Here is a 26,722-nt window from a genome sequence, read left to right as displayed (position 1 = left end):
ATCCAACTCCCCACCCTCACACACACACACTGTACCCCATCCAACTCCCCACCCTTTCACACAGACACTGTACCACATCCCACTCCCCACCCTCTCACACACACACTGTACCCCATCCAACTCCCCACCCTTTCACACAGACACTGTACCCCATCCAACTCCCCACCCTTTCACACACACACTGTACCCCATCCCACTCCCCACCCTTTCACACAGACACTGTACCCCATCCAACTCCCCACCCTTTCACACACACTGTACCCCATCCAACTCCCCACCCTCTCACACACACACTGTACCCCATCCAACTCCCCACCCTTTCACACAGATACTGTACCCCATCCAACTCCCCACCCTCTCACACACACACTGTACCCCATCCAACTCCCCACCCTCTCACACACACACTGTACCCCATCCAACTCCCCACCCTCTCACACACACACTGTACCCCATCCAACTCCCCACCCTTTCACACACACACTGTACCCCATCCAACTCCCCACCCTTTCACACACACACTGTACCCCATCCAACTCCCCACCCTTTCACACACACACTGTACCCCATCCAACTCCCCACCCTTTCACACAGACACTGTACCCCATCCAACTCCCCACCCTTTCACACACACACTGTACCCCATCCAACTCCCCACCCTTTCACACAGACACTGTACCCCATCCAACTCCCCACCCTTTCACACACACACTGTACCCCATCCAACTCCCCACCCTTTCACACAGACACTGTACCCCATCCAACTCCCCACCCTTTCAAACACACTGTACCCCATCCAACTCCCCACCCTTTCACAGACACACTGTACCCCATCCAACTCCCCACCCTTTCACACACACACTGTACCCCATCCAACTCCCCACCCTTTCACACACACACTGTAGCCCATCCAACTCCCCACCCTTTCACACACACACTGTACCCCATCCAACTCCCCATCCTCTCACACACACACTGTACCCCATCCAACTCCCCACCCTTTCACACAGACACTGTACCCCATCCAACTCCCCACCCTTTCACACAGACACTGTATCCCATCCAACTCCCCACCCTCTCACACACACACTGTACCCCATCCAACTCCCCACCCTCTCACACAGACACTGTACCCCATCCAACTCCCCACCCTTTCACACACACACTGTACCCCATCCAACTCCCCACCCTTTCACACAGACACTGTACCCCATCCAACTCCCCACCCTCTCACACAGACACTGCACCCCATCCAACTCCCCACCCTTTCACACAGACACTGTACCCCATCCAACTCCCCACCCTCTCACACACACACTGTACCCCATCCAACTCCCCACCCTTTCACACAGACACTGTACCCCATCCAACTCCCCACCCTCTCACACAGACACTGTACCCCATCCAACTCCCCACCCTTTCACACACACACTGTACCCCATCCAACTCCCCACCCTTTCACACACACTGTACCCCATCCAACTCCCCACCCTCTCACACAGACACTGTACCCCATCCAACTCCCCACCCTCTCACACACACACTGTACCCCATCCAACTCCCCACCCTTTCACACAGACACTGTACCCCATCCAACTCCCCACCCTTTCACACACACACTGTACCCCATCCAACTCCCCACCCTTTCACACAGGCACTGTACCCCATCCAACTCCCCACCCTTTCACACAGGCACTGTACCCCATCCAACTCCCCACCCTTTCACACAGACACTGTACCCCAACCAACTCCCCACCCTTTCACACAGACACTGTACCCCAACCAACTCCCCACCCTTTCACACACAGACTGTACCCCATCCAACTCCCCACCCTTTCACACACACACTGTACCCCATCCAACTCCCCACCCTTTCACACACACACTGAACCCCATCCAACTCCCCACCCTTTCACACACACACTGTACCACATCCAACTCCCCACCCTTTCACACACACACTGGACCCCATCCAACTCCCCACCCTTTCACACAGACACTGTACCCCATCCAACTCCCCACCCTTTCACACACACTGTACCCCATCCAACTCCCCACCCTTTCACACACACACTGTACCCCATCCAACTCCCCACCCTTTCACACACACACTGTACCACATCCAACTCCCCACCCTTTCACACACACACTGAACCCCATCCAACTCCCCACCCTTTCACACACACCCTGTACCCCATCCAACTCCCCACCCTTTCACACACACACTGTACCACATCCAACTCCCCACCCTTTCACACACACACTGTACCCCATCCAACTCCCCACCCTTTCACACACACACTGGACCCCATCCAACTCCCCACCCTCTCACACACACTGTACCCCATCCAACTCCCCACCCTTTCACACACACACTGTACCCCATCCAACTCCCCACCCTTTCACACACACACTGTACCACATCCAACTCCCCACCCTTTCACACACACACTGTACCCCATCCAACTCCCCACCCTTTCACACACACTGTACCCCATCCAACTCCCCACCCTTTCACACACACTGTACCCCATCCAACTCCCCACCCTTTCACACACACACTGTACCCCATCCCACTCCCCACCCTTTCACACACACACTGTACCCCATCCAACTCCCCACCCTTCCACACACACACTGTACCCCATCCCATTCCCCACCCTTTCACACACACACTGTACCCCATCCAACTCCCCACCCTTTCACACAGATACTGTACCCCATCCAACTCCCCACCCTTTCACACACACACTGTACCCCATCCAACTCCCCACCCTTTCACACACACACTGTACCCCATCCAACTCCCCACCCTTTCACACACACACTGTACCCCATCCAACTCCCCACCCTTTCACACACACACTGTACCCCATCCAACTCCCCACCCTCTCACACATACACTGTACCCCATCCAACTCCCCACCCTTTCACACACACACTGTACCCCATCCAACTCCCCACCCTCTCACACAGACACTGTACCCCATCCAACTCCCCACCCTTTCACACACACACTGTACCCCATCCAACTCCCCACCCTTTCACACAGACACTGTACCCCATCCAACTCCCCACCCTTTCACACACACACTGTACCCCATCCAACTCCCCACCCTTTCACACACACACTGTATCCCATCCAACTCCCCACCCTCTCACACAGAGACTGCACCCCATCCAACTCCCCACCCTCTCACACAGACACTGTACCCCATCCAACTCCCCACCCTCTCACACAGAGACTGCACCCCATCCAACTCCCCACCCTCTCACACAGACACTGTATCCCATCCAACTCCCCACCCTCTCACACAGAGACTGCACCCCATCCAACTCCCCACCCTCTCACACACACACTGTACCCCATCCAACTCCCCACCCTCTCACACACACACTGTATCCCATCCAACTCCCCACCCTTTCACACAGGCACTGTACCCCATCCAACTCCCCACCCTTTCACACAGACACTGTACCCCATCCCACTCCCCACCCTCTCACACACACACTGTACCCCATCCAACTCCCCACCCTTTCACACAGACACTGTACCCCATCCAACTCCCCACCCTTTCACACAGACACTGTACCCCATCCAACTCCCCACCCTTTCACACACACACTGTACCCCATCCAACTCCCCACCCTCTCACACACACACTGTACCCCATCCAACTCCCCACCCTCACACACACACTGTACCCCATCCAACTCCCCACCCTTTCACACACACACTGTACCCCATCCAACTCCCCACCCTTTCACACACACACTGTACCCCATCCAACTCCCCACCCTCTCACACACACACTGTACCCCATCCAACTCCCCACCCTTTCACACACACACTGTACCCCATCCAACTCCCCACCCTTTCACACACACACTGTATCCCATCCAACTCCCCACCCTTTCACACAGGCACTGTACCCCATCCAACTCCCCACCCTCTCACACAGAGACTGTACCCCATCCAACTCCCCACCCTCTCACACACACACTGTACCCCATCCAACTCCCCACCCTCTCACACACACACTGTACCCCATCCAACTCCCCACCCTCTCACACACACACTGTACCCCATCCAACTCCCCACCCTTTCACAGACACACTGTACCCCATCCAACTCCCCACCCTTTCACACACACACTGTACCCCATCCAACTCCCCACCCTTTCACACACACACTGTACCCCATCCAACTCCCCACCCTTTCACACACACACTGTACCCCATCCAACTCCCCACCCTTTCACACAGACACTGTACCCCATCCAACTCCCCACCCTTTCACACACACTGTACCCCATCCAACTCCCCACCCTTTCACACACACTGTACCCCATCCAACTCCCCACCCTTTCACACACACACTGTACCCCATCCAACTCCCCACCCTTTCACACAGACACTGTACCCCATCCAACTCCCCACCCTTTCACACACACACTGTACCCCATCCAACTCCCCACCCTTTCACACACACACTGTACCCCATCCAACTCCCCACCCTTTCACACACACTGTACCCCATCCCACTCCCCACCCTTTCACACACACACTGTACCCCATCCCACTCCCCACCCTTTCACACAGACACTGTACCCCATCCAACTCCCCACCCTTTCACACACACACTGTACCCCATCCAACTCCCCACCCTTTCACACAGACACTGTACCCCATCCAACTCCCCACCCTTTCACACACACACTGTACCCCATCCAACTCCCCACCCTTTCACACAGACACTGTACCCCATCCAACTCCCCACCCTTTCACACACACACTGTACCCCATCCAACTCCCCACCCTTTCACACAGACACTGTACCCCATCCAACTCCCCACCCTTTCAAACACACTGTACCCCATCCAACTCCCCACCCTTTCACAGACACACTGTACCCCATCCAACTCCCCACCCTTTCACACACACACTGTACCCCATCCAACTCCCCACCCTTTCACACACACACTGTAGCCCATCCAACTCCCCACCCTCTCACACACACACTGTACCCCATCCAACTCCCCACCCTTTCACACAGACACTGTACCCCATCCAACTCCCCACCCTTTCACACAGACACTGTATCCCATCCAACTCCCCACCCTCTCACACACACACTGTACCCCATCCAACTCCCCACCCTCTCACACAGACACTGTACCCCATCCAACTCCCCACCCTTTCACACACACACTGTACCCCATCCAACTCCCCACCCTTTCACACAGACACTGTACCCCATCCAACTCCCCACCCTCTCACACAGACACTGCACCCCATCCAACTCCCCACCCTTTCACACAGACACTGTACCCCATCCAACTCCCCACCCTCTCACACACACACTGTACCCCATCCAACTCCCCACCCTTTCACACAGACACTGTACCCCATCCAACTCCCCACCCTCTCACACAGACACTGTACCCCATCCAACTCCCCACCCTTTCACACACACACTGTACCCCATCCAACTCCCCACCCTCTCACACACACACTGTACCCCATCCAACTCCCCACCCTTTCACACAGACACTGTACCCCATCCAACTCCCCACCCTTTCACACAGGCACTGTACCCCATCCAACTCCCCACCCTTTCACACAGACACTGTACCCCATCCAACTCCCCACCCTTTCACACACACACTGTACCCCATCCAACACCCCACCCTCTCACACACACACTGTCCCCCATCCAACTCCCCACCCTTTCACACACACACTGTACCCCATCCAACTCCCCACCCTTTCACACACACTGTACCCCATCCAACTCCCCACCCTTTCACACACACACTGTACCCCATCCAACTCCCCACCCTTTCACACACACACTGTACCCCATCCAACTCCCCACCCTTTCACACAGACACTGTACCACATCCAACTCCCCACCCTTTCACACAGATACTGTACCCCATCCAACTCCCCACCCTTTCACACACACACTGTACCCCATCCAACTCCCCACCCTTTCACACACACACTGTACCCCATCCAACTCCCCACCCTCTCACACAGACACTGTACCCCATCCAACTCCCCACCCTTTCACACACACACTGTACCCCATCCCACTCCCCACCCTCTCACACAGACACTGTACCCCATCCAACTCCCCACCCTCTCACACACACACTGTACCCCATCCCACTCCCCACCCTTTCACACACACACTGTACCCCATCCCACTCCCCACCCTTTCACACAGATACTGTACCCCATCCAACTCCCCACCCTCTCACACACACACTGTACCCCATCCCACTCCCCACCCTTTCACACAGACACTGTACCCCATCCAACTCCCCACCCTCTCACACACACTGTACCCCATCCAACTCCCCACCCTTTCACACACACACTGTACCCCATCCAACTCCCCACACTTTCACACAGAGACTGCACCCCATCCAACTCCCCACCCTTTCACACAGACACTGTACCCCATCCCACTCCCCACCCTTTCACACACACACTGTACCCCATCCCACTCCCCACCCTTTCACACACACACTGTACCCCATCCAACTCCCCACCCTCTCACACACACACTGTACCCCATCCAACTCCCCACCCTTTCACACAGACACTGTACCACATCCCACTCCCCACCCTTTCACACAGACACTGTACCCCATCCAACTCCCCACCCTTTCACACACACTGTACCCCATCCAACTCCCCACCCTCTCACACACACACTGTACCCCATCCAACTCCCCACCCTTTCACACAGATACTGTACCCCATCTAACTCCCCACCCTTTCACACACACACTGTACCCCAGCCCACTCCCCACCCTCTCACACACACACTGTACCCCATCCAACTCCCCACCCTTTCACACACACACTGTACCCCATCCAACTCCCCACCCTTTCACACAGATACTGTACCCCATCCAACTCCCCACCCTTTCACACACACACTGTACCCCATCCAACTCCCCACCCTCTCACACACAGACACTGTACCCCATCCCACTCCCCACCCTTTCACACACACACTGTACCCCATCCCACTCCCCACCCTTTCACAGACACTGTACCCCATCCAACTCCCCACCCTTTCACAGACACACTGTACCCCATCCCACTCCCCACCCTTTCACAGACACACTGTACCCCATCCCACTCCCCACCCTTTCACACACACACTGTACCCCATCCCACTCCCCACCCTTTCACACAGGCACTGTACCCCATCCAACTCCCCACCCTCTCACACAGACACTGTACCCCATCCAACTCCCCACCCTTTCACACACACACTGTACCCCATCCAACTCCCCACCCTTTCACACACACACTGTACCCCATCCAACTCCCCACACTTTCACACACACACTGTACCCCATCCCACTCCCCACCCTTTCACACACACACTGTACCCATCCAACTCCCCACCCTTTCACACACACACTGTACCCCATCCAACTCCCCACCCTTTCACACACACACTGTACCCCATCCCACTCCCCACCCTCTCACACAGACACTGTACCCCATCCAACTCCCCACCCTTTCACAGACACTGTACCCCATCCAACTCCCCACCCTTTCACACACACACTGTACCCCATCCAACTCCCCACCCTTTCACACACACACTGTGCCCCATCCCACTCCCCACCCTCTCACACAGACACTGTACCCCATCCAACTCCCCACCCTTTCACACAGACACTGTACCCCATCCAACTCCCCACCTTTTCACAGACACACTGTACCTCATCCAACTCCCCACCCTCTCACACACACACTGTACCCCATCCAACTCCCCACCCTTTCACACAGACACTGTACCCCATCCAACTCCCCACCCTTTCACACACACACTGTACCCCATCCAACTCCCCACCCTTTCACACACACACTGTACCCCATCCCACTCCCCACCCTTTCACACACACACTGTACCCCATCCAACTCCCCACCCTTTCACACACACACTGTACCCCATCCAACTCCCCTCCCTTTCACACACACACTGTACCCCATCCCACTCCCCACCCTTTCACACACACACTGTACCCCATCCAACTCCCCACCCTTTCACACACACACTGTACCCCATCCAACTCCCCAACCTTTCACACATACACTGTACCCCATCCAACTCCCCACCCTTTCACACACACACTGTACCCCATCCAACTCCCCACCCTCTCACACACACACTGTACCCCATCCAACTCCCCACCCTTTCACACACACACTGTATCCCATCCAACTCCCCACCCTTTCACACACACACTGTACCCCATCCAACTCCCCACCCTTTCACACACACACTGTACCCCATCCAACTCCCCACCCTTTCACACACACACTGTACCCCATCCAACTCCCCACCCTCTCACACACACACTGTACCCCATCCAACTCCCCACCCTTTCACACACACACTGTACCCCATCCCACTCCCCACCCTTTCACACACACACTGTACCCCATCCCACTCCCCACCCTTTCACACACACTGCACCCCATCCAGCTCCCCACCCTTTCACACACACACTGTACCCCATCCAACTCCCCACCCTTTCACACACACACTGTACCCCATCCCACTCCCCACCCTTTCACACATACACTGTACCCCATCCAACTCCCCACCCTTTCACACAGACACTGTACCCCATCCAACTCCCCACCCTTTCACACACACTGTACCCCATCCAACTCCCCACCCTTTAACACACACACTGTACCCCAACCCACTCCCCACCCTCACACACACTGTACCCCATCCCACTCCCCACCCTTTCACACAGACACTGTACCCCATCCAACTCCCCACCCTTTCACACACACTGTACCCCAACCCACTCCCCACCCTCACACACACACTGTACCCCATCCAACTCCCCACCCTTTCACACACACACTGTACCCCATCCAACTCCCCACCCTTTCACACACACACTGTACCCCATCCAACTCCCCACCCTCTCACACACACACTGTACCCCATCCCACTCCCCACCCTTTCACACACACACTGCACCCCATCCAGCTCCCCACCCTTTCACACACACACTGTACCCCATCCAGCTCCCCACCCTTTCACACACACACTGTACCCCATCCAACTCCCCACCCTTTCACACACACTGTACCCCAACCCACTCCCCACCCTTTCACACACACACTGCACCCCATCCAGCTCCCCACCCTTTCACACACACACTGTACCCCATCCAACTCCCCACCCTTTCACACACACACTTTACCCCATCCAACTCCCCACCCTTTCACACACACACTTTACCCCAACCCACTCCCCACCCTTTCACACACACACTGCACCCCATCCAGCTCCCCACCCTTTCACACACACACTGTACCCCATCCAACTACCCTCCCTTTCACACACACACTGTACCCCATCCAACTCCCCACCCTTTCACACACACACTGTACCCCATCCCACTCCCCACCCTTTCACACACACACTGTACCCCATCCCACTCCCCACCCTTTCACACACACACTGTACCCCATCCAACTCCCCACCCTTTCACACACACTGTACCCCATCCAACTCCCCACCCTTTCACACACACACTTTACCCCATCCAACTCCCCACCCTTTCACACAGATACTGTACCCCATCCCACTCCCCACCCTCTCACACAGACACTGTACCCCATCCAACTCCCCACCCTTTCACACACACACTGTACCCCATCCAACTCCCCACCCTTTCACACACACACTGTACCACATCCAACTCCCCACCCTCTCACACACACACTGTACCCCATCCAACTCCCCACCCTTTCACACACACACTGTACCCCATCCAACTCCCCACCCTTTCACACACTGTACCCCATCCCACTCCCCACCCTTTCACACACACACTGTACCCCATCCAACTCCCCACCCTCTCACACACACACTGTACCCCATCCAACTCCCCACCCTTTCACACACACACTGTACCCCATCCAACTCCCCACCCTCTCACACACACACTGTACCCCATCCAACTCCCCACCCTTTCACACATACACTGTACCCCATCCAACTCCCCACCCTTTCACACACACACTGTACCCCATCCAACTCCCCACCCTTTCACACAGACACTGTACCCCATCCAACTCCCCACCCTTTCACACACACACTGTACCCCATCCAACTCCCCACCCTTTCACACAGACACTGTACCCCATCCCACTCCCCACCCTCTCACACAGACACTGTACCCCATCCAACTCCCCACCCTTTCACACACACACTGTACCCCATCCAACTCCCCACCCTTTCACACACACACTGTACCCCATCCAACTCCCCACCCTTTCACACACACACTGTACCCCATCCAACACCCCACCCTTTCACACACACACTGTACCCCATCCAACTCCCCACCCTCTCTCACACACACTGTACCCCATCCAACTCCCCACCCTTTCACACACACACTGCACCCCATCCAACTCCCCACCCTTTCACACACACCCTGCACCCCATCCAACTCCCCACCCTTTCACACACACTGTACCCCATCCAACTCCCCACCCTCTCACACACACACTGTACCCCATCCCACTCCCCACCCTTTCACACATACACTGTACCCCATCCAACTCCCCACCCTTTCACACACACACTGTACCCCATCCAACTCCCCACCCTTTCACACACACACTGTACCCCATCCAACTCCCCACCCTTTCACACACACACTGTACCCCATCCAACTCCCCACCCTTTCACACACACACTGTACCCCATCCAACTCCCCACCCTCTCACACACACACTGTACCGCATCCAACTCCCCACCCTTTCACACACACACTGTACCCCATCCAACTCCCCACCCTTTCACACACACACTGTACCCCATCCAACTCCCCACCCTTTCACAGACACACTGTACCCCATCCAACTCCCCACCCTCTCACACACACACTGTACCCCATCCAACTCCCCACCCTTTCACACACACACTGTACCCCATCCAACTCCCCACCCTTTCACACACACACTGTACCCCATCCAACTCCCCACCCTTTCACACACACTGTACCCCATCCAACTCCCCACCCTCTCACACACACACTGTACCCCATCCAACTCCCCACCCTCTCACACACACACTGTACCCCATCCAACTCCCCACCCTTTCACACACACACTGTACCCCATCCAACTCCCCACCCTTTCACACACACTGTACCCCATCCAACTCCCCACCCTCTCACACACACACTGTACCCCATCCAACTCCCCACCCTTTCACACACACACTGTACCCAATCCAACTCCCCACCCTTTCACACACACACTGTACCCCATCCAACTCCCCACCCTTTCACACACACTGTACCCCATCCAACTCCCCACCCTTTCACAGACACACTGTACCCCATCCCACTCCCCACCCTTTCACACATACACTGCACCCCATCCAACTCCCCACCCTTTCACACACACACTGTACCCCATCCAACTCCCCACCCTTTCACACACACACTGTACCCCATCCAACTCCCCACCCTTTCACATAGACACTGTACCCCATCCAACTCCCCCACCCTTTCACACAGACACTGTACCCCATCCAACTCCCCACCCTTTCACACATACACTGTACCCCATCCAACTCCCCACCCTTTCACACACACACTGTACCCCATCCAACTCCCCACCCTTTCACACACACACTGTACCCCATCCAACTCCCCACCCTCTCACACACACACTGTACCCCATCCAACTCCCCCACCCTTTCACACACACTGTACCCCATCCAACTCCCCACCCTCTCACACACACACTGTACCCCATCCAACTCCCCACCCTTTCACACACACTGTACCCCATCCAACTCCCCACCCTCTCACACACACACTGTACCCCATCCAACTCCCCACCCTCTCACACACACACTGTACCCCATCCAACTCCCCACCCTTTCACACATACACTGTACCCCATCCCACTCCCCACCCTTTCACACACACACTGTACCCCATCCAACTCCCCACCCTTTCACACACACACTGTACCCCATCCAACTCCCCACCCTTTCACACACACTGTACCCCATCCAACTCCCCACCCTTTCACACAGACACTGTACCCCATCCAACTCCCCACCCTTTCACACACACACTGTACCCCATCCAACTCCCCACCCTTTCACACACACACTGTACCCCATCCAACTCCCCACCCTTTCACACAGACACTGTACCCCATCCAACTCCCCACCCTTTCACACACACACTGTACCCCATCCAACTCCCCACCCTCTCACACACACACTGTACCCCATCCAACTCCCCACCCTTTCACACACACACTGTACCCCATCCCACTCCCCACCCTTTCACACACACACTGTACCCCATCCAACTCACCACCCTTTCACACACACACTGTACCCCATCCAACTCCCCACCCTTTCACACACACACTGTACCCCATCCAACTCCCCACCCTTTCACACACACACTGTACCCCATCCAACTCCCCACCCTTTCACACACACACTGTACCCCATCCAACTCCCCACCCTCTCACACACACACTGTACCCCATTCAGCTCCCCACCGTTTCCCACACACACTGTACCCCATCCAACTCCCCACCCTCTCACACACACACTGTACCCCATCCAACTCCCCACCCTTTCCCACACACACTGTACCCCATCCAACTCCCCACCCTCTCACACACACACTGTACCCCATCCAACTCCCCACCCTCTCACACACACACTGTACCCCATCCAACTCCCCACCCTCTCACACACACACTGTACCCCATCCAACTCCCCACCCTCTCACACACACTGTACCCCATCCCACTCCCCACCCTCTCACACACACGCTGTACCCCATCCAACTCCCCACCCTTTCACACACACACTGTACCCCATCCCACTCCCCACCCTCTCACACACACACTGTACCCCATCCAACTCCCCACCCTTTCACACACACACTGTACCCCATCCAACTCCCCACCCTTTCACACACACACTGTACCCCATCCCACTCCCCACCCTTTCACACAGACACTGTACCCCATCCAACTCCCCACCCTTTCACACACACACTGTACCCCATCCAACTCCCCACCCTTTCACACACACACTGTACCCCATCCAACTCCCCACCCTTTCACACACACACTGTACCCCATCCAACTCCCCACCCTTTCACACACACACTGTACCCCATCCAACTCCCCACCCTCTCACACAGACACTGTACCCCATCCCACTCCCCACCCTTTCACACACACACTGTACCCCATCCAACTCCCCACCCTCTCACACAGACACTGTACCCCATCCAACTCCCCACCCTTTCACACACACACTGTACCCCATCCAACTCCCCACCCTTTCACACACACACTGTACCCCATCCCACTCCCCACCCTTTCACACAGACACTGTACCCCATCCAACTCCCCACCCTTTCACACACACACTGTACCCCATCCAACTCCCCACCCTTTCACACAGACACTGTACCCCATCCAACTCCCCACCCTTTCACACTAACACTGTACCCCATCCAACTCCCCACCCTTTCACACTAACACTCTCTTCTGTAACACTCCTTGTTCATTCTGGTACCTCTGCCACTCATCCCGTTCTTTTCTCTGGGGGAACAAGTTGAGTTCTGTGAGGAGCCATTCAGCATTTAGAGCCCGGGGATTTGCCTTGTCGTTCCTCTCTTAACCACCTTCCCAAATCAGGTAAAATATTCACAGAATGCAATACATTATAGAGGGTGTACAACACCTTATAGAGATCGCATGACAGGATATAACACACAATAGGCAGTGTATTATAGGGATATAAAACTATAGAGGGTGTATTACAGGTCATAATCTGTTCAAGTTGTTGTATTGCAGGCTATTATCTGTAATATAGGGCATATTATACATTTCTAATACTTTACAGGGGACATACTGCACAATCTAACACCTCAGAGGATAACATCTAGACAGTGTGTGTTACAGGATATAACCCCCTATGGTGGATGTATTTTAGAATATAAACTGCTATCGAGGATCTATTACAGGACACAACACATTGTGAGTGGGGTAGAGTCCGTGATAGGGGAGAGTGGACATGGTGTGTGGAGGGAGATTAAATGGGTGGGTAGAGTCCATGATAGGGGAGAGTGTACATGGGGTGTGGAGGGAGATTAAATGGGTGGGTAGAGTCCGTGATAGGGGAGAGTGTACATGGTGTGTGGAGGGAGATTAAATGGGTGGGTAGAGTCCATGATAGGGGAGAGTGTACATGGTGTGTGGAGGGAGATTAAATGGGTGGGGAGAGTCCATGATAGGGGAGAGTGTACATGGGGTGTGGAGGGAGATTAAATGGGTGGGCGGAGTCCATGATAGGGGAGAGTGTACATGGTGTGTGGAGGGAGATTAAATGGGTGGGTAGAGTCCATGATAGGGGAGAGTGTACATGGTGTGTGGAGGGAGATTAAATGGGTGGGGAGAGTCCATGATAGGGGAGAGTGTACATGGTGTGTGGAGGGAGATTAAATGGGTGGGTAGAGTTCATGATAGGGGAGAGTGTACATGGTGTGGAGAGAGAGTAAATGGGTGGGTAGAGTCCATGATAGGGGAGAGTGTACATGGTGTGTGGAGGGAGATTAAATGGGTGGGGAGAGTCCATGATAGGGGAGAGTGTACATGGTGTGTGGAGGGAGATTAAATGGGTGGGTAGAGTCCGTGATAGGGGAGAGAGTACATGGTGTGTGGAGGGAGATTAAATGGGTGGGTAGAGTCCATGATAGGGGAGAGTGTACATGGTGTGTGGAGGGAGATTAAATGGGTGGGTCGAGTCCATGATAGGAGAGAGTGTACATGGTGTGTGGAGGGAGATTAAATGGGTGGGTAGAGTCCATGATAGGGGAGAGTGTACATGGTGTGTGGAGGGAGATTAAATGGGTGGGTAGAGTCCATGATAGGGGAGACTGTACATGGTGTGTGGAGGGAGATTAAATGGGTGGGTAGAGTCCGTGATAGGGGAGAGTGTACATGGTGTGTGGAGGGAGATTAAATGGGTGGGTCGAGTCCATGATAGGGGAGAGTGTACATGGTGTGTGGAGGGAGATTAAATGGGTGGGTAGAGCCCATGATAGGGGAGAGTGTACATGGTGTGTGGAGGGAGATTAAATGGGTGGGTAGAGTCCGTGATAGGGGAGAGTGTACATGGTGTGTGGAGGGAGATTAAATGGGTGGGTAGAGTCCGTGATAGGGGAGAGTGTACATGGTGTGTGGAGGGAGATTAAATGGGTGGGTAGAGTCCATGATAGGGGAGAGTGTACATGGTGTGTGGGAGGAATAGAGTTAATGAGCTGAATGACCATTTCTCATTCAGTATATTTTTTTAATGGTGTTTATTGTAAAGGCTTCATAAGAGAGAGAATTTTAAACCCAAACACAATCAGTGAAGATTGAAAGCCCCCAAATGTCCATTTTCGTGCCTTCAATTTTTTTGAATGTTCTCAAGATTCCCTTTGTAATCCAAGTTAACAACAAGAGGAAATTTTACACTGAACATTTATCACTCCCTGCTCTTTATTTCCTCATGAATTTAAATGCAGTGGTGCTGGGAGAGATGCAAGACCTGTTTGTCTCAGACCTGCTATCCCGTGTAGTACGTCACTCCCTATCAACATAACTAGTGGTGTTGGACACAGTGTAAAAGGGCCTGTAACAGTCTTACCACAAGATCTAGAAAGTTCTCATCCTCTTGGTCCAGAAACTCGTCGTACGTATCTCTGAGTATCTGTTGGAAGAGTGGACACCACATTGCAGGGCTGGTTTCTGCTTCACACGTACTTTAAGATCACATCCAACCTGCCCAGTGTCGCACTGGCCCAGACAGTCGGTCTCAGATTCAATTGCTGGTCCGTACTGAGTTAGCTGATCCCAGGCTGGACGGCCGTTGGACCATTACATTTGGCTTCGGATCTCCTGAGCTGGGGAGAGGGGAAATTCGACAAGGTTCCCACTCCTGGGGGACGTCAATGACTCCTCTTCAAAAGTGTGTGCTTGTCGGGTAAGGATGGGATCAGGCTCGATGGCGATGGCCACCACAGGGCCAGAGGCGTACTGTCACCCGCGCAAGCACAGCTCGCAAGGACTGCCGGGGCTGTCATGTTCTGCGAGAGGGAGCAGAGCTGGTGGCTATTGCTGTCATTCTTTCTATTAACACCAGTTAATTGATCAGTGATGAGTGCCGGAACAGACATAAGGGAAATCGCAAGCCTGCCTCCCATTTTGTACCCATTAATTTAATGGGTAGAAAGATGCGGTGGACTCCTGATATACTCTCCTTGTGGGCCTGACTGGTCGTCCCACGTCACGCTGGCCACAACTGTACACAGCTCTTGGCCCACAACGGACACCTTCATGGGACCTCTGGGAATTTGAACTCAACTGATTTGGCAATCTAGAATCATAAAATCATACAGCACAGAAGGAGGCCATTCGGCCCATTGTGTCTGTGCCGCCTGTCTGAAAGAGCTGTCCACATGGCCCTATTTCCCTTCCCCTATTGATTTTGTTTTTCTTTTTATCTCCTTCTCTGTTTAAAAGCTGTCCTGGATTCTGCTGCCACCACTGTTTCTGGTCGGGCATTCCATGCCCTCAGATATAAAAATACCTGCTGAACCTCTCGCATCCCCCTTCTGATGATCTTAAGTTTACGCACTTGACCAACCAGTGAGATAGTTTTTCCCTCATTCACCTCATCAGAGCCCCTCACCATATAACCCAGCATAGAATCATAGAAGTTTACAACATGGAAACAGGCCCTTCGGCCCAACATGTCCTTTGCTTTGTTCAACGCCACTTCATACCAAAAGGTGAGTGCGGAGTCAACTAACTCAGCCCCCCGGGGTCTCTTTCAACCTGCCCCCTGGGCAAATTCCATCCCACCCACGTGCGTTCCTGCCTTTACTTCCAATATGGGTCTCAGCTGGGAAGACTAGTGCAAGGCCAGAGGTTGGGATGGTGGGGCAGTGGTTAGATGTTTGCGCAAAATTGTTGACATTGGGAATAAGTGTTGATTCACTGCAAATATTCAAAAGGGAGCTGGACAGGTTGCTGAGTGTGGCCAACGTATAGGAGGTGGGTGGTCATGGTGGGGGTGGCGTCATCCAGTTGCCATGGTCTCCTGGAGTTTGCTCAATCGCCTGTCGGGCTCGGAGAGGGATTTCCCAGAGTTACTTCCCAAACTGGTTTTGCTTTTGCCTCTCTCAAGAGATGGTGTGACTGCGCTGGGGGAACATTAGGAACAGGAGGAGGCCATTCAGCCCCTCGAGCCTGTTCCGCCATTCAATCGCTGATCTGTACCTCAACTCTATTTACCCGCCTTTGCTCCTAACGTAACAATAATCTATCAGTCTCAGAATTGGGGAGATGGTGTGTGGGAGTCACATCATGCGTGATGGGACAAGCTGACGTTTTCCTGTCCCTCTTTTTTGTAAGTTCGTAAGGGAAACTGAAATGGAGTATTGAGCACAGGAGGAGGCCATTCGGCCCATCCTGCCTGTGCCGTCTCTTTGAAAGAGCTATCCAATTAGTCCCACTCCCCCTGCCTTTCCCCATAGCCCTGCAAATTTTTCCTTTTCAAGTATCTATCCAATTACCTTTTGAAAGTTACTACTGAATCTGTTTTCACCGCCCTTTCAGGCAGTGCATTCCCAATGATAATAACTTGCAACGTAAAAAAATTTCTCCTCATCTTCCCCCTGGTCCTTTCGCCAATTATCTTAAACCTGTGTCCTCTGGTTACCGACCCTCCTGCCGTTGGAAACGGTTTCTCCCTATCTACTCTATCAAACAGTGAGGTCTGATGATGTGTCCACGGTTAGCTTGGGCCTCTTCCAGCTCTATCCTGCCCATGAAACGAAGCAGCACTGTCACACAGGTTGGGGTGGTCACCCCTTCCCTGTACGGGCAATTCAGCTCAATGTCTCCAACGTCAACTGTGTGCTGCATCTGAGCTAGCCCCTATCTGAGCTGAGTGGATTTCCTTCAGTCACACGATCACCTCACACACACACACACACAATCAAAGTTCGTGGATTCTCACCTCACAAACCTCTTTCTGTGCACTGAGTATCCATGGCATAACTGTACCCGAGGGCAGAAGGGTCTTGAGATGCTTGGCTGTTTCCACCTGAAGCTTGGCATATTGATTGCTGCTCTCTTTCAGGTAGACCTCTATAATCTTCTCAGCCAGGATCTCCCTGAGGAGGTAGCCAGCCCTGTCCTTCATGCACAACACAACGTTCAAGAAGTTGCACATTTCATGCCACAGACGCAGGTAGTTGAGTTTGGAGAGGTTGCTATTTGCCCTCAGGAAGTTTGCAAATGGTTCTCCTGCCAGCTGGTCTGCATTGAAGGCCCAGTGGAGATAATCAGACCGCTGGGTCACCTCAGGAAACTTTTGGAATAATAGCATCGAGGGCGCTTTGATGACAGGGATGGAGGAGTCCGACTGCGGGAAGATATACTCCTCGGAGGTGCCCTTCGTTCCAGCTGCCTGTTTGTCCTTAGCTGCTGAAGAGCAACAGGCCCAGTTTGAAGGCTGGGAATGGCACCCTGAGGTGTCCCGCTCGGGCAGGTCGAGTGGAGTCGGCTTCAGAGCGGTCCTGGCCTTCGGCTGGGCCCGAGAGCAGTCCCGTCGGTCCTTAGCTTTCAGGCTACCTGAAGGCTGAGGTCCAGCCATGGGGTTTATGGGCTGCTTGCCCGTACAGTAGAGGAGCCTCCAGAGTCGGCGTTTGTTGGCTTTGGTGAAGTAAGGCTGGGTGACACCTTCCGTTTGCTTGACGCTCATCGTCAGCCCGGGCCAGCCGGACCTGTGCTTTGTTAGTTCCCCCTTAGACGCCTTTGTTCGATATTCCCGGAGGATAGGCCCACATTCCTTCACTTTCCTCAAGCTGTGTTTGCAGTGGGTGAGGAAGCGAGGCAGCCAGTAATCCTTCAGTTTCTGCATGACCTGCTCTTGTAGTTTCATCATAAAATCCCTCCTGGTTCGAGAGGGCTGCTCCGATTTGAACGGTGGAATCTCTTCTCAACGAAGGGGAAAAGAAACTCGGGTCAGACAACAGCATTACAGATCTTCCACGGCAACACATGGGGGGGCAAAAAGACAGAGGCTCTTGTGAAACAGCTTTTTGAGTCAATTTTTTGAGGGGCTCTCATTGAAATGTATGAAATTCTGACAGGGCTAGGACAGACTGGATGCAGGGAGGATGTTTCCCCTGGCTGGGGGGGGGGGCGTCCAGAACGAGGGGTCACAGTCTCAGGATACGGGGTAGGACATTTAGAACTGAGATGAGGAGAAATTTCTTCACTCCGAGGGTGGTGAACCTGTGGAATTCTCTACCACAGAAGGCTGTGGAGGCCAAGTCACTGAATATATTTAAGAAGGAGATAGATAGATTTCTAGACACAGAAGGCATCAAGGGGTATGGGGAGAGAGCGGGAATATGGTATTGAGATAGAGGATCAGCCATGATCATACTGATTGGCGGAGCAGGCTCGAAGGGCCGAATGGCCTACTCCTGCTTCTATTTTCTGATCCTATGTTTCTAATGGCACAGCTCCCTTCTCAAATAAAAAGCAAGTCAAATCTCTTTTTAATAAACTGAGAACTGGTAGGCAGTGGCTCTGACTATCTCTTTAACACTTCCATTCACCTAAATAGGAGCATAGGAACTGGAGGAGGCCATTCAGCCCCTCGAGCCTGTTCTCCCATTCAATCAGATCATGGCTGATCTGTATCTTAACTCCATTTACCCACCTTGGTCCGTATCCCATAATACCCTTACCCAACAAAAATCTATTAATCTCAGATGATGTCGCTGAGGGGCAGCATTGGTAACGGTGTGGGAGCAGGAAGAGAAACCATTACAGGTGATTCTCTGGCTACGACTGGTTAGATGGGAATGGAACCAGGCGAGGGCAGTCCCACCCAAATGTACAACAGAGGAGGGGTTTTGGAGGAGGATGGTGTGGTCAATCGTGCCGAAGGCTGCAGGCAGGTGGAGAAGGATGAGGAGGGAGAGTTCACCACGGTCACAGTCACAGAGGATGTCATTTGTGACATTGATGAGGACTGTTTCAATCCTGAGGCAGGGGCGGAAACCTGACTGGAGGGATTCAAACATGGAGTTGTGGGAAAGAGGGGCACGGATTTGGGAGGCGACAACACATTCAAGGACTTGGGAGAGGAACGGGAGGTTGGAGATGAGGCGGTAGTTTGCGAGGACAGAGGGCTCAAGGGTGGATTTTTTGAGGGGGGGTGACGACAGATTTGAAGGGAGAGGAACAGTACCTGAGGAGAGGGAACCGTTAACAATGTCAGCCAACATGGGGGCCAGGAAGGGAAGTTGTGTGATCAGCAGTTTGGTGAGAATGGGGTCCGGGGAGCAGGAGGTGGGTCTCATGGTCAAGATGAGCTCGGAGAGGGCATGAGGGGAGATAGGAGAGAAACTAGAGAAATATGTGAGTTCAGGACTAGGGCAGGGGGGAAACCGGAGGGGAAGTTTGGCTCGGTGGGCTTGGGGAAGGGAGGGAAGCGGCAGAGGCAGCTGAACGGATGGTCTCAATCTTAGTGACAAAGAAGTCCATGAACTCCTCACACTTGTTGGAGGTGAGGATGGAGGGGCAGGGGAGAGGGGTTTAAGAAGACGGTTTGTAGTGAAGAGAAGCCGGGGGTTATCTTTGCATTCCAGGATGATCCTGGAATAGTGAGCAATTTTGATAGAGGAGAGCAGGACCCGATAGTGCTTTATATGGTCCAGCCAGATCTGGCGATGAATGGCTAAACCAGTTGTCCGCCAGAAATGTTCAAGTCTGCGTCCCTTGGACTTAAGGGAGCGGAGATGGGGGCCATACCAGGGGGAGCGACCAGGGTGACGGTTTTAATGGGGACAAGGGCATCAAAGGCGGAGGTGAGGGTGTGATTGAGCAGATCGGAAGCTGCAGAAATGTCGTGGTGAATGGAGGGCCAAAGGCTAGACAGTTGGGAATTTGAAACTGCCGTTGTAAGTGACCTGGGGGAGAGTTTTTTCCAGGGGCGAACACAGAAAAAAGTGGGGTTGGGAGGGGGAAGGGGGAATGTGGGTGGAAGGGACACAAGGAAGTGATCAGAGATGGCCTTATCCGTGATTGACACGATGGGCGTAGAGAGGCCAAGTGAGATGGCACGGACGAGGGGATGGCCGTGAATATGGGTGGGGGAGTTTATATGGAGGGAGGGATTAAGGGAGGATAGGAGGGCAGTGAACTCAGAGGGGAGAGAGCATGATGAGTTGAGATGGAGGTTGAAATCTTAAACTGAGAAGAAACAATGGGAAATACAAGCAGTGGTGTCCCCAGGGTCAGTGTTGGGGCTATTTCTTTTGTCAATGTACATAAATGATCTGGACTTAGATGTAGGGGTCACAAGGCCAAAATCTGCAGATGATACAAAAATTGAGAGTGTGGTTAACTGTGAAGAGGACAGTAAATGACTTCAGGAGGACTGAGATTGGGTAGATATTCACTTTTAAAAGGAAAGTGGGTAAATATTTGAAAAATAAATATTTTAAATGGTACGGGGGAAGGCAGGAGAGAGGTTTCTGAGTGGGCAGCTCGGAGAGAGCCAGGGAATTACCTCCTTCTGTGCTGATATTTATAATTCTACGATGTGATGGGTCGAACTCTGGATGTTCCAAACTGATGAATTACTATTAAAGTGTGACCTTTGTTGTTATGAAGGCAAAAACAGCAGCGAATTTGTACACAGCGAGATCCCACCAATAGCAATAACTTAAATAACCAGTGGATCTATTTTACTGGCAATGTTGGCCAGGACACAGAGAACTCCCTGCCTCTCATGGAATAGTACCATGGAATCATAGAATTATAGAATCATACAGCACAGAAGGAGGCCATTCGGCCCATCGTGCCTGTGCCGGCTCTTTGAAAGAGCTATAGAAATTAGTTCCACTCTCCGCTCCTTCCCCATAGCCCTACAAATTTTTTCCTTTTCAAGTACATATTCAATTTCCTTTTGAAAGTTACCATTGAATCTGCTTCCACCGCCCTTTCAGGCCGTGCATTCCAGATCATAACAACTCCCTGCGTAAAAAAAAATTCTCCTCATCTCTTCCCTGGTTACTGACCCTTCTGCCACTGGAAACAGTCTCTCCCTATTTACTCTATCAAAAGCCCTAATCATTTTGAACACCTCCATTAAATCTCCCCTTAACCTTCTCTGCTCGGAGGAGAACAACCCCAGCTTCTCCAGTCTCTCCATCTAACTGAATTCCCTCATCCCTCGTACCGTTCTAGTAAATCTCGTCCATCTGTCTACCGGAATGGGCAGACGGGGCCTCGGTTTAACGTCTCTTCCACACAACAGCACCTCCGACAGTGCAGCACTCCCGCGGTACTGCACTGTGGGTGTCAGCCTGGATTATGGGCTCAAGTCTCTGGAGTGGGACTTGAACCCACGACCTTCTGACCCAGAGGCGAGAGTGTTAGCCGCCGTGTGTTGGCTGACTCGTGTGTTACCTCACTACAGAGGCAGGATGCTACCAGACTCCGTGTGAGACTCGCATCGTCAAATGACGCTGTGACAGGCGGAGTGGTTAAAAATCTCTGTTTGTGACTAAAACAGAAAATATTTAACGATGGAATGACCTGGTGTTGCGGTTTATGATGTGACTTGAACCGATCGCTTGGATTGGACTCTCCGTCCAGCACACCAGTCCCTTACCGATGAAACCTCCACAGGTGGACATGACGATGGAGCCATCTTGCAGGTGAGTGGCCTGTAACACTCGGAGCTGAGCAAAGTACTGGTCCCTCTGATCGACATTGGTTTCATCCAGTTGCAGCATCCTCTCCATCCTCACCCAGAACTCGACCAATTCCTCTCCTACACAAAGCACACAACGACCCATTACTCGGGTCCCCTACCTCAGGTTCATTACAAAGCTTCCATCTCGACACCCCCCTGGAAAATTAAAATAGATTTTGTCGCAACTGAGGAATATCCCAGGAGAGAGTCAAAACATTCGGGAACAACCCGTCTGGTTCACTGATGTCCTTCAGGGAAGGAAACCTGCCGCCCTTACCCGGTCTGGCCAATATGTGACTCCAGGCCCACAGCAATGTGGTTGATTCTTAATCGCCCTCCGAAATGGCCAAGCAAGCCACTCAGTTGTAAAATCTCACTAAAAAAGTCACAGTAAGAATAAAACCGGACGGACCACCCGGCATCGGACCACGAGGCACCGGACACGACAAAGGCAAAACACCAAGCCCAGTCGACCCTGCAAGGTCCTCCTTACTAACATCTGGGGACTTGTGCCAAAATTGGGAGAGCTGTCCCACAGACTAGTCAAGCAACAGCCTGACATAGCCACACTCACAGAATCATATCTTTCAGCCAACGTCCCAGACTCTTCCATCACCATCCCTGGGTATGTCCTGTCCCACCGGCAGGACAGACCCACCAGAGGGTATATGTGAATAGATGGCCAGTGCAGTCTGGGTATATGTGAATAGTCAGGCAGTGCAGTCTGGGTATATGTGAATAGTCAGTGCAGTCTGGGTATATGTGAATAGTCAGTGCAGTCTGGGTATATGTGAATAGACAGTCAGTGCAGTCTGGGTATATGTGAATAGACAGGCAGTGCAGTCTGGGTATATGTGAATAGACAGGCAGTGCAGTCTGGGTATATGTGAATAGTCAGGCAGTGCAGTCTGGGTATATGTGAATAGTCAGGCAGTGCAGTCTGGGTATATGTGAATAGTCAGTGCAGTCTGGGTATATGTGAATAGACAGTCAGTGCAGTCTGGGTATATGTGAATAGATAGTCAGTGCAGTCTGGGTATATGTGAATAGTCAGGCAGTGCAGTCTGGGTATATGTGAATAGACATTCAGTGCAGTCTGGGTATATGTGAATAGACAGTCAGTGCAGTCTGGGTATATGGGAATAGACAGTCAGTGCAGTCTGGGTATATGTGAATAGATAGTCAGTGCAGTCTGGGTATATGTGAATAGACAGTCAGTGCAGTCTGGGTATATGTGAATAGATAGTCAGTGCAGTCTGGGTATATGTGAATAGACAGGCAGTGCAGTCTGGGTATATGTGAATAGACAGGCAGTGCAGTCTGGGTATATGTGAATAGACAGTCAGTGCAGTCTGGGTATATGTGAATAGACAGTCAGTGCAGTCTGGGTATATGTGAATAGACAGGCAGTGCAGTCTGGGTATATGTGAATAGTCAGTGCAGTCTGGGTATATGTGAATAGACAGTCAGTGCAGTCTGGGTATATGTGAATAGACAGGCAGTGCAGTCTGGGTATATGTGAATAGACATTCAGTGCAGTCTGGGTATATGTGAATAGACAGTCAGTGCAGTCTGGGTATATGTGAATAGTCAGTGCAGTCTGGGTATATGTGAATAGACAGTCAGTGCAGTCTGGGTATATGTGAATAGACAGGCAGTGCAGTCTGGGTATAGGTGAATAGATAGTCAGTGCAGTCTGGGTATATGTGAATAGACAGGCAGTGCAGTCTGGGTATAGGTGAATAGACAGGCAGTGCAGTCTGGGTATATGTGAATAGACAGTCAGTGCAGTCTGGGTATATGTGAATAGACAGTCAGTGCAGTCTGGGTATATGTGAATAGACAGGCAGTGCAGTCTGGGTATAGGTGAATAGACAGGCAGTGCAGTCTGGGTATATGTGAATAGACAGTCAGTGCAGTCTGGGTATATGTGAATAGACAGTCAGTGCAGTCTGGGTATATGTGAATAGACAGGCAGTGCAGTCTGGGTATAGGTGAATAGATAGTCAGTGCAGTCTGGGTATATGTGAATAGACAGGCAGTGCAGTCTGGGTATATGTGAATAGACAGTCAGTGCAGTCTGGGTATATGTGAATAGACAGTCAGTGCAGTCTGGGTATATGTGAATAGACAGGCAGTGCAGTCTGGGTATATGTGAATGTTCAGTGCAGTCTGGGTATATGTGAATAGACAGTCAGTGCAGTCTGGGTATATGTGAATAGATAGTCAGTGCAGTCTGGGTATATGTGAATAGGCAGTCAGTGCAGTCTGGGTATATGTGAATAGTCAGTCAGTGCAGTCTGGGTATATGTGAATAGATAGTCAGTGCAGTCTGGGTATATGTGAATAGATAGTCAGTGCAGTCTGGGTATATGTGAATAGATAGTCAGTGCAGTCTGGGTATATGTGAATAGGCAGTCAGTGCAGTCTGGGTATATGTGAATAGTCAGTCAGTGCAGTCTGGGTATATGCGAATAGATAGTCAGTGCAGTCTGGGTATATGTGAATAGATAGTCAGTGCAGTCTGGGTATATGTGAATAGTCAGTGCAGTCTGGGTATATGTGAATAGACAGTCAGTGCAGTCTGGGTATATGTGAATAGTCAGGCAGTGCAGTCTGGGTATATGTGAATAGTCAGTGCAGTCTGGGTATATGTGAATAGATAGTCAGTGCAGTCTGGGTATATGTGAATAGACAGTCAGTGCAGTCTGGGTATGTGTGAATAGACAGGCAGTGCAGTCTGGGTATATGTGAATAGTCAGTCAGTGCAGTCTGGGTATATGTGAATAGTCAGTGCAGTCTGGGTATATGTGAATAGACAGTCAGTGCAGTCTGGGTATATGTGAATAGACAGTCAGTGCAGTCTGGGTATATGTGAATAGTCAGGCAGTGCAGTCTGGGTATATGTCAATAGTCAGGCAGTGCAGTCTGGGTATATGTGAATAGACAGTCAGTGCAGTCTGGGTATATGTGAATAGATAGTCAGTGCAGTCTGGGTATATGTGAATAGTCAGTGCAGTCTGGGTATATGTGAATAGATAGTCAGTGCAGTCTGGGTATATGTGAATAGTCAGTGCAGTCTGGTTATATGTGAATAGATAGTCAGTGCAGTCTGGGTATATGTGAATAGATAGTCAGTGCAGTCTGGGTATATGTGAATAGTCAGTGCAGTCTGGGTATATGTGAATAGATAGTCAGTGCAGTCTGGGTATATGTGAATAGACAGGCAGTGCAGTCTGGGTATATGTGAATAGTCAGTCAGTGCAGTCTGGGTATATGTGAATAGATAGTCAGTGCAGTCTGGGTATATGTGAATAGATAGTCAGTGCAGTCTGGGTATATGTGAATAGACAGTCAGTGCAGTCTGGGTATATGTGAATAGTCAGGCAGTGCAGTCTGGGTATATGTGAATAGTCAGGCAGTGCAGTCTGGGTATATGTGAATAGACAGTCAGTGCAGTCTGGGTATATGTGAATAGACAGTCAGTGCAGTCTGGGTATATGTGAATAGATAGTCAGTGCAGTCTGGGTATATGTGAATAGACAGTCAGTGCAGTCTGGGTATATGTGAATAGATAGTCAGTGCAGTCTGGGTATATGTGAATAGTCAGGCAGTGCAGTCTGGGTATATGTGAATAGTCAGGCAGTGCAGTCTGGGTATATGTGAATAGATAGTCAGTGCAGTCTGGGTATATGTGAATAGATAGTCAGTGCAGTCTGGGTATATGTGAATAGACAGTCAGTGCAGTCTGGGTATATGTGAATAGTCAGGCAGTGCAGTCTGGGTATATGTGAATAGTCAGGCAGTGCAGTCTGGGTATATGTG

The sequence above is a fragment of the Heptranchias perlo genome, chromosome 9 (genome assembly GCF_035084215.1).
Source record: "Heptranchias perlo isolate sHepPer1 chromosome 9, sHepPer1.hap1, whole genome shotgun sequence".
Classification (NCBI taxonomy): Eukaryota; Metazoa; Chordata; class Chondrichthyes; order Hexanchiformes; family Hexanchidae; genus Heptranchias; species Heptranchias perlo.
The sequence above is the reverse complement of the archived record's forward strand: the minus strand, read 5'-3'. Positions refer to the sequence as shown.